General features: G+C 47.0%; 1 pseudogene; it reads left to right on the forward strand.

Annotated features, from left to right (window-relative positions):
- The first annotated feature begins 828 nt into the window (after window positions 1-828).
- LOC123154509 (wall-associated receptor kinase-like 10) lies at window positions 829-10,569 on the forward strand (annotated as a pseudogene).
- Window positions 10,570-10,778: the final 209 nt, after the last annotated feature.

Raw genomic sequence — 10,778 nt, forward strand, 5'->3', positions numbered from 1 at the left:
GACAGCACCGTCACCCGCCATAGTGCCTGGTTGCCCTTGGTGAGTTTCTCCGAGACGACGTGAGCGAATGGAGAGGATGGGAAGGTACTTGAAGATGTTGCCATGGATGAGCTCGAGAGAGGCTCTGATTACCATGTAAGAGGAATTGGTTTGCGTTAAGCGTATGCATCGTTGCAGGGACACGTGCGTGTTTATATAGCACAAAGAGTACATGATGCGGCGGCAGGTTGTTGGAGTCTTGACCCATCCTCCAAGCTATACAAGAGATAAGATCAAATCTTCGTAACAACCTGCCTTGGTTACAAGATACACACGCACACATTACACGTATACAATATCGTGACATATGTGTCACGTCTATACAAACTAACTAGCAAGCCTATCATTTAACACCGTGCAGCCTGTATTCCCCTCACCCTTTCCTCTCCGCTGTTGAACGCCACACCATAGCGGGACCGCAGGTAGCAGGTTGTACTGGAAGTGCAATCTGTGCTGAGAAAGCATGTGAAGCCAAGCCTAGGTCTCGATGGAGAGTAGCGCATGATAGGAATCTTGATCCTCTTGGTCTTCTTCCGTATGTGTCGGGCATAATTGCACCCAGTTAATATTCTCCCTCACCCGGACCGACCATGGTCAGTTCAGCGGCGTCCGGAAAGGCAATCGATTACCCTGAACGCGCACGTCGGTGGCCATGTGCGCTGAGGGCTTTCACGCTCGTCTGCATCGTCGTGCAAATCCGCAAATCAGTTGCATGCCAAAAAAAAAATTCCAGGAATTCCCCGCATATTCTCCAGCTGGCCAATAGGCACTTTCACAGTGAGCATTCAAGCGGAGGAGAGTGGAGAAGGAAGCCCCGGTGCCACAGCTACCATACAAAGCCCAAGCTGTTATCTCATTGTGCTTCTGTTTGCTCAACTTTCTCAGACTTGATCTAGTGGCAGATGGCTATCCACACCGTGCTTCAGATGCTCCTGCTGCTTTCTTGCATCACCACCACCACCACTACCACCACGGCTACGGCTCCATTAGCAGCGCCAGCATCCGATTCTGGAGCTCCAATACACCAAAAGAGCATCAGGAAATTCCCATCTGCCAATTGTCCAAACAAATGCGGCGATAAGGATATCATGTTTCCCTTTGGCATAGGCCCCGGCTGCTCTCGGCAGACCAGCTTTGATCTCATCTGCGACAACACCACGTACCCTCCGAGGCTCTATCTCAGGGACCGCGCCATGGACGTGATTTTCATGGGCGACACCCGCGCTCCACTGGTTTCCATTGGCGGTAAGAGCTACAACTAGTACTTCTTCCGGGTTTTTTTCGAATGCAGCTAATGCACTTCTAGCGCCCTGATTTGATTGTCTAAACTCCCTCACAGTTCCGAAATGCTCTTCAATTACCCCCTCCATTTCATATTAGTTGTCGCTCAAATTGATGTATGTAGACATATTTATGTGTTTTTAATGATGAACGGTAGGTGATTTACCTAGTGCACAATTATCTTATTAAAGATAAAGAAAGTATTTTTTTTACAATCAGTTAGCAGTAGATTACCTAAAAATCAGGATATTGGTGTCCCAAGCCTGAATAAGAAACCCTTTTGCCAACAACTAGTGCCATGTCATCCTTGGAGATCTTTCTTCAGTCATAAAGACTAGGTGTTGCACACTCGAAGATGAAGTTGTTGGTCAAATGCTCCAGGTGGCTTGGCTTTGTTTCATCAATCGATGCAGAAAGTAGAGGTGTTAGAGTAACTCTAATGGGGCGACCCATTTCATCCGCCGTCGATCGTTTAGTTCGGCGCGGACAGAAAAGTCGGCCTAACACGCCGATCCAAACGGACGCACGTTCGCTTTCGTTCGCCTGCCGACCCATTCCAGGCTCATTTTTGAGCCGAATTTGCGTCGGCGCGGACACAAGACGGACACGCGCGCGTTCGCCCTCTCTCCTTCCCGGGCCCGCTGGTCGGTGGCACATTGGCCTCTCCATATCAAACATCACACCCTCGCCCGCCTGCTTCGTCGCTGACACCGCCGGCCATTTTTTCCGATAAAAAAGGATACATAGATAGTTCTAGCGTACACAGATAAAAGAAAAGACCAACTACTTGTCACTTTCCGACTCTGACTCGGTAATGTCCTCCTCCGACGTCTGAATATAGGCGTCAGCATGCTGCTCGTCTTCGAAGTCCCAACCTGACGTTTCTCGTAGCTTCGGTTTCAATTGAGCGGCCTGCTTCGGCGCACGCTTGTCCTCCCGATAGGCGGCTCGCTCCGTCCTCCTCGTGTCCCTCTCCGTCCTCCTTTGCTTGTAGAACTGGCGCTCGTCGAGGATGTCCTGCGGGAAGCGTTCGCGCCACATCACCATGGCTTCCTCGTCCATCTCGGCGATGGTGAGGTGACGCTTCCACCACTGGTGGACACGACGATCCACATCGGTGAAAAGCCGCAGGAGAGGCGCGAGATCCTGCGCCCGCTGACTCGACACGTCGGGAAAATTCATATCCCGACGAGGCGTCAAGAGGCGCCACGCCGCCACGTCGTGCGCGCGGGCCGCCTCCTCTGCGGTGTCGAAGGTGCCGAAGATGAGACGTTTCTCGCCAAACCAGATCTCGGATAAGAAGGCACAGAAGCGGCGCTCGCGGACTCCGCGAAAATCCGAAGCGCCTAGGCGGCGCATCGACATGATGGACGAGTGGGCGGCGGACAGAGTGTGGAGGGAGCGCCTTTTTATAACGAGCGCCGGCCGCGGCGCGCGCGTGAACCTTTGTCGCGCACTGAAGCGCCAAACTAGGGCGACAGTATAAGCGCTGGCATGATCTAAAGCGCGCGCGGTTATGAAATGGATCGGCCCGTTGGGCGCACTGCCGGCCCAAATCTAAAAAAAAGTGGCCGGCAGACGGGCGACCGATCCATACAGACAAAAAACGAACAAAAACACCATCCGTTTAGGTCAGCCCGTTGAAGTTACTCTTAGAGCATCTACAACAGTGATTGCCTAATTTGGGAGTGGCAGGCGCGTCACGGACAGTGAACCGTCATCCCTCATTTCTCCCAATCCGTAACGTGGACCTTGGTCTTCAAATGTCAGCCCCTAAATACGTACAAATATATTCAACATGATGAACACTCCGTAGATCAACATGCAACATAAAAACATAGCATATATCTACATAGATAGCGGATTAAAGTTTTGCACAATTCGATCCAAAAGAACAGGTTCATCCATTTAACAAAAACAAGAAGCTGGATTAAGTAAATAAACAGAGAGGGCCGCCGGAGTTCATTACTTCCTCGCCGCTTCCTTTTGGGGTCTCCGGTCCGGAGTGGTGGTTGTCCACAACATAGGCATCGGCAGTGGGCGGAGCATCGACGTCGTCAGATGTGGTCCCACTGTCGGAGGACGAGGAGGAGATGATCCCGGCCAAACAACGGGCGCCACGGGCCTGCTCCCTCGTGAGCCGGGCGGCTTTCATGGCGTCCTTCTGCCTGGCAAGCCACTCAGACTCCTTAAGCCCAATGAGGAGCATCACCGCATTTTTGCGATGCCAGCGGCGGGTGTCCATCTCTGCCGAGGTGTAGGAGCGCTGATGACGTCGTGGAGAATCTCGTTGTCGTTGTTGGCAAGCAGAAACAGCTCTGGCATGGATCTGTATGACCTACAGCCAGATCCGCTGGAGGCGGGCTACGTCTCACTCTGCCTTGTGTGGACATAGGCGAGCGACTCAGACTCTGATAGCCATGACTGCAGGCTCGGCGGTGCGGGCACGAGCACCCAGCATTGCCCAGGAGGAGTAGGGGTTGGAGTTGTCAGGCGCCGCAGGTCACCCTGCCGCCTGACCAGCTGAGGAAAGCCCGGACCACGTCGTGCGGCCGTGGGCTAGTGGAGAGCTATTGTTGCCCCTCTGGGCCATCGCGGACACCGCGGATGAGGAGCTCCTGCCCCTGTCCATCCCTGAACGGTGAAGGGAAATTGGGAGCTCGAGCTCCTCCTCGTCCGGCATGGACGAGCTGAAGTTTTCCTTGACGACCTTCGCCCAGTCGATGGAATCAGATTCGTCACCGTATCCGTTGTGGACCATGGTGGAATGGAAGGGAGAGGAAAGGAAGGGAGAGTGAGGTCTGACTAGGGTTTGGTCCGGGTAGGGTATTTGTGGGGACAGTGGTAGGGACGGCGTCAGCCAGCATGGGCTGGTCCGACGTGGCAGTGATCTCCAGGCGCATCCGGTCCGCCACATATTCGCATCGGATACGGGCTTGATATGATGTTGTCGGTCAACCCTTAACGTTTGCACTGGCTATGCACTATCCGGTTAGGTGGCAATTTGTTGTTAGATAGTGACTAGGCAGGCCGCATGGACGTTGGTGATGATATGGGGCTCCGGTGGTTGTACATGCTCTTAGCCTCTTTTTTGAGAAAAAAAGGGTCCAAGTAGCTAAAATGATGATCCCCATTTCCACACAAAAAAGTTACAAGCAAACTTTTTTTTTCGAAAAGGGGGGCTCGCCGGCCTCTGCATCAGAGTGATGCATACGGCCATCTTATTAACCAAATAAGCAAAAGGTCAACAAGGTTCCAAAGTCTCGAACTGAAAAAGAAAAAGGCAGCTCACACAAAGCCTAAAAGGCTAGATACACAAACTAGCCAGGAAAAGACGCCACAACCGGCTGGCTAAAAATAGATAGATAAACTAATTGCCTATCCTATTACATGACCGCCATCCAAACCGGTTGAAGATATCCCGAGCTACCATCTCCCAACGGATAGATCCAGTAACCAAATGCTCCCTGGCCTCCATTGGAGTGAGTAGCGACCACGAACGGATCAATGCTGTAGCTCGGAAAATAACCTGCAAAAAATGAATCCGTGATGTTCTGTTAAAAACCAAATCATTTCTGCAATTCCAGATAGTCCACAACAAAGCGCAAACTCCAACCCGAATATGTCTCGCTAAGTCAGGCTCAATCCCATTAAGCCATGTCCCAAATAATGCGTTAACAGAATTCGGTGGATTGATACTAAAAGCAATGTGGACCGTCTGCCAAAGTACTTTGGCCAACGGGCAATCAAAAAAGAGGTGCTTGATAGTCTCATCCCGATTACAGAAACTACACCTAGTAGGTCCTGTTCAATTACGCTTTATCAAGTTGTCCTTGGTTAAAATAACTTGTTTATGGACAAACCACATAAACACTTTTATTTTCAAAGGAACTTTGACAGCCCAAACATGCTTAGAGGTAGGAATGGAGTTCGAATTAATAACATCAATATACATTGATTTAACAGTGAATACTCCAGACTTAGACAATTTCCAGCATAATTCATCGGGTTGTTGAGATAGTTGGACCTCCATCAGTCTCCTGACTAAACGGAGCCATTCTTCCCAACGATTGCCCGCTAGCGTCCGTCGGAACTGAATATTAAGGGGGATAGATTGAAATACCGAGGCGACGAACACTTCACGTCGTTGAACAATAAAGACGGATATTGGATGGCCAAAGGTGTCTCGCCGAGCCAAGTATCCTCCCAGAAACGTGTACTAGAGCCGTTTCCAATAACAAACTTCATCCTATTAAAGAAAGATTATTTGACTTTCATCATGCCTTTCCAGAAAGGTGAATCAGTCGGCCTGACTGTAACCTGTGACAAAGTTTTTTGTCTGGAGGTACTTGGCACAAAGGATTTGAGCCCACATGGCATCATTCTCCGTTGAGAGCTTCCACAGCCACTTGCTAAGAATGCATCTATTCTTAACTTGTAGATTCTCAATACCGAGACCCCCTTGGTCTTTCGGTCTACAGATGATATCCCATTTAGCAAGCCGATATTTTCGTTTAAGCTCATCACCCTGCCAAAAGAAACGCGATCGATAGAAGTCTAGTCTTTTCCTAACACCAACTGGGACCTCAAAGAACGATAGGAGAAATATAGGCATGCTCGTGAGCACCGAATTAATCAGGATTAATCGGCCTCCGTATGACATTAGCTTATCCTTCCAACAGCTCAGTTTCTTCTCAAATTGGTCCTCGATGCACTTCCACTCTTTGTTTGTCAGCCTACGATGATGGATTGGAATCCCCAGGTAAGAGAAGGGTAACTCTCCCAACTCGCACCCAAACAATTGCCTATAAGCCTCCTGTTCGTCTTTGGCTCTACCAAAACAGAACAGCTCGCTCTTATGAAAGTTAATCTTTAACCCGGTCAATTGTTCAAATAGGCATAACACAAGCTTCATATTTCTCGCCTTGGCCAAGTCATGCTCCATAAAGATAATTGTATTTATCACCGTACTGAAGGATGGATACACCAGCATCAACGAGATGAGGTACTAATCCACCTACTTGACCATTTTCCTTAGCCCTTCCTATCAAAATTGCTAACATATCCACCACAATGTTAAACATGATAGGGGACATCGGATCTCCTTGTCTTAGGCCTTTGTGTCTGGAAGTAATGACCTATGTCATCATTAACTTTAATTTCCACACTATCTTTTTGCGTAAATGATTCAACATGTCGGCGCCAGGCTTCATCAAAACCTTTCATACGCAATGACTGTTGGAGGAATGGCCATTTGATCTTATCGTATGGTTTCTCGAAATCCATCTTAAAAATTACTTCATCTAATTTTTTGAAATGGATTTCATGGAGCGTTTCATGCAGGACGACCACCCCTTCAAGGATATTTCTGTCCGGCATGAAAGCAGTTTGGGACTGTTGCACCACAGAATGCGCAATCTGTGTGAGCCTATTAGTCCCTACCTTGGTGAAAATTTTGAAACTAACATTGAAGAGGCATATCGGCCTGAATTGCTCAATTCTCACAGCATCCGTTTTCTTAGGAAGCAGTGTGATAGTTCCAAAATTCAAGTGAAATAACTGAAGCTGTCCAGAGAACAGATCATGGAACATAGGTAGCAAATCCCCCTTAATAATATGCCAGCACTTTTTATAAAACTCGGCCGGGAATCCATCCGGTCCGGAAGCCTTATTGTTTTTCATCTGTGTAATAGCATCAAACACCTCCTTCTCTGAGAACGGGGCAACCAGAATATCATTTTCAACGGCCGATAGTTACAAGCAAACTTAGTTTAAGTCTTTAAGTCTTAACAAACTGTCTTTAAAGATTACCTGGCACGCAAAAATAAGACCAGCAGGATTTCATAAAATGAACATTTTAAAGTTTCACTGGTACGGCGTTTTGTTTAGAGCAAAGATGCTCATCACTCACACTTAGAAATCACGTACTTGGTACAGCATACTCTTCGGGAGAGGATTTGTGGTACGAAGTCGTAGGTGCGGGGGCACCGAGCCCGTGTGTGCTTTTCTGTTGACTTTCTATTTTCAATCTTCTATATCTTTTGAATGAAGAGTTTAAATTAAGTTTTGTTTTCATATTTGTGTTTTTCGTGATTAGGGCTTTCGAATAAAATATATTTAGTTTTTTAAAATTCAAAAGATATGTTTCAATTTTTAAAAACTTAGTACGAGCGACCGACAAAATCACAACTTCAGTACCGGTGCCCGACAAAAACTTCCCCTTATATAGTTTTAATCCTGGAACTTGATACGAGCGACTGAGGAAATCGTCAGTTTCAGATGCAAAATTGAAGTTTAAAATAATAAAACTTAAAACTTATTGCGTCCTCATGCGGGGTCCAACTACTTTGCGGATTGCGAGGCAAATCGGACATCCGGGCAGGGCTGGGTAGGTGCGTGCTCCCGCATCTGCGTGCCCTTGCGAATTTGCGTGTACTCCACTTCAAAATCAGAATAATTAGTTTGTCCCGTACAAGCTTGCTCAGCGATTTTGAGTAATTTGTGTTTTTGTCTTTTCTTTCCATTGACAGGTGTATTAATCGACTTCTCAATTGCCATCTCAACGAGTCAGGGTGCTGAAGTGTACAATGCATCACTAAAGACCCCCTCCAGCAATTTCGTTTTCGCTCTCTCTAACATGTGGATCACCGTGTGCAATTTCTACATCTACTTGATTGGAAACTCAAACATAAGTCCGGAAATCCCGTTTTGCACTTCCTGTGACCCGGACGAGTTAGACCCCGATATGGTTTACGGGAAGAAATGCAACCACAGACCAACCTTCGAAGCCCATATGGTTGCCAATCCCGTGCAGCTCAAGTTTGTCCCTGTCAAGGAGGCCCACCAGCAGGTGCAGCGCCAAATTGCGAGTGTGGTAGCTACGCTATATTGGAATATAAATGACCAACATACATGTGCCGCCGCTTCGGCAGATGAGACCATTTTTGCCTGCGTGAGCAGCCACAGCTCGTGCGTAGACACCCCGTACATGCCTGGTTATTCATGCTGTTGTGATGTTGGGTACACGGGCAACCCGTATGTACTCGGTGGCTGCTCGAGTGATCACGGTAACAATCGATTCACTTATATAAATCTACAAGTTTTCATCTAATCTTTCCTTGATTTCTTGAGTATCTCACCACTTACAATCATTTTAGTTTGCACATTTTTTAAAATTTAATAGGATACAATCCGTCAGCTCGAAGAAATGTGACATGCACTCGGTCTTGTGGTAAAATCAAGGTTCCCTTTCCGTTTGGACTAGAAGATGGCTGTTCCGCAAGGACCGGATTTCAACTCTACTGCAACACATCAGCTTTCATGCTGCTAGATTCAATGACAGGATATATCACAAACATTAATATTACTGAGGGGTACATGGACATCGAAGGTACCTCTCATGATCAGTCAAACTATGGACCATTGTACATTGCTGACAGAGACTCAAGGAGACTGCGATGGGTAGTCGCAAATCTAACTTGCCAAGAGGCACATCAACATATCTCCACATATGCATGTGTTAGCCCTAATAGCGAATGTTTATATGTCAACTCGACAACAATGGGTTATAGCTGTAAATGCAATGATGGCTATGCAGGAAATCCCTATGTTACTGGACCCGATGGTTGTAAATGCAATGATGACACTATAAAAATGAAGTGTGCTCCATCGAGAAAGCAGACTATTCTATCAGGTGAATTTCGTACTCAATTAATTTTGAACACAGCAAAACATGAAGCTGATGTTGAGGTGCGCTGCCATTCGCTGCAGGTATTGCTATTGGGCTTGGTATTGGCTTGGGCCTTCTACTTCTTGGCTTAAGTGCAATGTTTATCCTCCGTAGATGCAGAAGAGGCGTCCAAAAGAGACTGAGAATGAAGTATTTTACAAAGAACCACGGCCTCCTTCTAGAACAGCTAATATCATCGAGTGAAGATGCAAGTGAAAAGACAAAGATTTTCTCTCTGGAAGAGTTAGAGCGGGCAACAAATAACTTCGATCACACACGGATCCTTGGCCGAGGAGGCCATGGCATGGTGTACAAAGGCATCTTATCTGACCAGCGTGTAGTGGCTATTAAGAAATCTAATGTCATTGAGCAAGGTGAGATTGACCAATTCATCAATGAGGTCGCCATCCTTTCACAGATCAACCACAGAAACATCGTAAAGCTTCATGGCTGTTGCCTTGAAAGTGAGGTCCCACTACTAGTGTATGATTTTGTTCCTAATGGTTCTTTGTTTGAAATCCTTTATTCTGATCCAAGCAACAATTTTTCTTTGTCCTGGGATGTCTGCCTAAGAATTGCTGCACAAGCTTCAGGAGCTCTCTATTATCTCCATTCTGCAGCTTCCATATCAGTCTTCCATCGTGATGTCAAGTCTTCAAATATACTCCTGGATGCAAACTACACTGCAAAAGTTTCTGACTTTGGTGCATCAAGATTGGTGCATATAGATCAAACTCATATTACCACACACGTACAAGGCACATTCGGGTACTTGGATCCGGAGTATTTTCGCACTGGGCAGCTAAATGAGAAGAGCGACGTGTACAGCTTTGTGTCCAGCTTTTGGAGTTGCTTCTTAGAAGGAAGCCTGTTTTTACCAATGAGTCAGGATCATCTCAGAGTTTATCTAGTTACTTTCTTGGGGAGATGCAGGCAAGACCAATAAGTGAGATAGTCGCTGCTCAAGTTCGTGACGAAGCAACCGAGGAAGAAATTATCAGTGTTGCCTCCCTTGCAGATATGTGTCTACGGATCCAGGGCGAGGAAAGACCTACGATGAAGGAAGTAGAGATGACTTTGCAGCTTCTGCATACGAAACGTTCGATGTCATCTCATGTCACTCCAGAAAATGGACGAGCTGAACATAGTGTCCCGTCTCACTCAGGCAATGGAGTCGATCCAACCTCTGCAGACAGTCAACGATGTTATAGCTTGGAGCAAGAGTTCTTATCATCTGCTAGCTTACCACGCTAAGTGTGTTCATCAACGATCCGGTGCTTATCCATTCCATGTACGCTCTCTGAGAGTTGCATAGTCTAAACTCTATTTTTTCGTAGCTGAATAAGGGGTCGGCCAGGCAGCGTGCATATGTTCACGCCTTGGCGGATTCTGTTTGTTATTTCAGTTAGCTCGCCCTGGCTGCGTCGTGGGATGGCACGAGGTCATGCAGTCATGGCGGCATAGATTTTGAGACTGTAACCGTGCAGCTCTTTTGAGACCGTATTTAATAAGTACTTTTACAACTACTCAAAGACTGAATGAAGTTAACCGAACATATGGATGCAGAAACAAGTACATATAACAGGAAGTTCAGTGGAAAATTTTAAAACTACTCTAAGAGAGATAAAAACAAGTTGGCTCCATACAAGCACCATTGGCCCAGACTTAAAAGAATGTAGACATTAGGGCACTCCAGTAAGAAAAGTTGAGAACCAAATGTAGAATCTAT

The sequence above is a fragment of the Triticum aestivum genome, chromosome 7A, assembly GCF_018294505.1.
Source record: "Triticum aestivum cultivar Chinese Spring chromosome 7A, IWGSC CS RefSeq v2.1, whole genome shotgun sequence".
NCBI classification, from domain to species: domain Eukaryota; kingdom Viridiplantae; phylum Streptophyta; class Magnoliopsida; order Poales; family Poaceae; genus Triticum; species Triticum aestivum.